Source organism: Ovis canadensis, chromosome 1 (assembly GCF_042477335.2).
Source record: "Ovis canadensis isolate MfBH-ARS-UI-01 breed Bighorn chromosome 1, ARS-UI_OviCan_v2, whole genome shotgun sequence".
In the NCBI taxonomy this organism is placed as follows: Eukaryota; Metazoa; Chordata; class Mammalia; order Artiodactyla; family Bovidae; genus Ovis; species Ovis canadensis.
The window spans coordinates 57773193-57774764 of record NC_091245.1 but is presented as its reverse complement, the minus strand read 5'-3'; the positions used below and the strand labels follow the sequence as shown (position 1 = coordinate 57774764).

The following is a 1572-nucleotide window of genomic DNA, read 5'->3' as shown; positions in this document are numbered from 1 at the left end:
TACAAAAATACCTTTCATGGCACTTACAGAATAGAAAAGGGAACTCAAGAATGAAACAGGAGAATAATTAAGATGCTTTTGCCAAGGTAAGGGATGATTATGACCTGAAGAAAGAAGGCACTGGAGATGATGTAATAAGGTATATTTTGGAGGTAGAATCAGCAGGATGTACTTTATTACAATGAAATTAAAAAAAGAGAAATCATCAATAACTACTAATTTTTCATTGATAGGTAGCCTGCCTTTTATTTAATTAGTAAATAAACTCCACTGAGTTTGGAGAACTAATAAAATGTTCTATTCACCCCTATTAAATGTGAGATATCTGTACAGCTCCAAGAGGAAATTTCAAGAAGGTCATTAGGAAGGGTATGATATATAAATGTGTTTTGTCATCATCAAAATGATATTTAATTAAATTCATAAGCTGTCAATTTCTGAACAATCCTACTCAGCACAAGCTTAGACAAATGATACTATTTACAAGTTAAACTTAATGAAAGTTAAATATTAAATTTTTAAGATTGTTAAACTTGTTTACTTAGAAGCAAATACATAGCCCTAGTCTTGAACAGATTCACAAGAGGCAATTTTGTGGGTAGCACAAATATTTTAGTCTAAATACCAATATAATCATGAACTAAATTTGAATAGGAAGTACCCCCAAAAAAACAACCAAAAAGGTAAAAACTAATAAGAAGACATTATTTAAGTCTTAACTGGCTTTCTCTTAATTACTATAGTTTGCCAAAGCATATGACTATGAACTCATGAACAAATAAACAGTTAAAGCAAGATGACTATAGGAGATTCCATGACTCATGTGAAGATATGTTAAAGGCTACAATTCAGAACTGCCTCTTTGAAATCTGAAGACATGTTTTGGTCAAGAGGTATTCTGTTTTAAAAATTGTGCTTTGAATGCCACTAGGCATGGATTATAGAGAAAGCCAGAAAAAAATAATGTCTTATTCTGCTTCATTGACTATGCTAAAGTCTTTGACTGTGTGGATCATGATAAACTATAGCAAATTCTTAGAGATGTGAATACTAGACCGCCTTACCTGCCTCCCAAGGAACCCGTATGTAGATCAAGGAGCAACACTTAGAAGTGAACATGGATCAACTGAATGATTCAAAATTGGGAAAAGAGCATGACTAGGCTATATACTGTCACTCTGCTTATTTAACTCGACTCTTTGCAACCCCGTGGACTATAGCCTACCAGGCTTCTCCATCCATGAGATTCTCCAGGCAAGAATACTGGAGTGGGTTGCCATTTCCTTCTCCAGGGGATCTTCCCAACCCAGGGATTGAACCCGGGTCTCCTGCATTGGAGGCAGATGCTTTAACCACTGAGCCACCAGGGAAGTCAAGACTAAGTGGCAAAGCACTGTTTATATTGATTCTTTGAAATGAGCCCTTTAAAAATGTACTCTGCTGGCTTGTGCTTTGGTGTGTATCTATTAGCCCATGCTGAAAGATGTTATAAGAAACATACCCATGGTTCCCATCAAGGTATTCATGGTAAGAATGTTATTAAGAATTTATGCGTTATGCCACACAGCATAG

At 35.4% G+C, this 1572-nt stretch overlaps 1 non-coding gene across 1 annotated transcript; it reads right to left on the bottom strand.

Annotated features, from left to right (window-relative positions):
• Positions 1 to 1298: 1298 nt before the first annotated feature.
• TRNAW-CCA (transfer RNA tryptophan (anticodon CCA)) lies at positions 1299 to 1370 on the bottom strand. Its single transcript has one exon. It is a non-coding gene; the product is annotated as a tRNA-Trp (tRNA).
• Between the last annotated feature and the right edge of the window lie 202 nt (positions 1371 to 1572).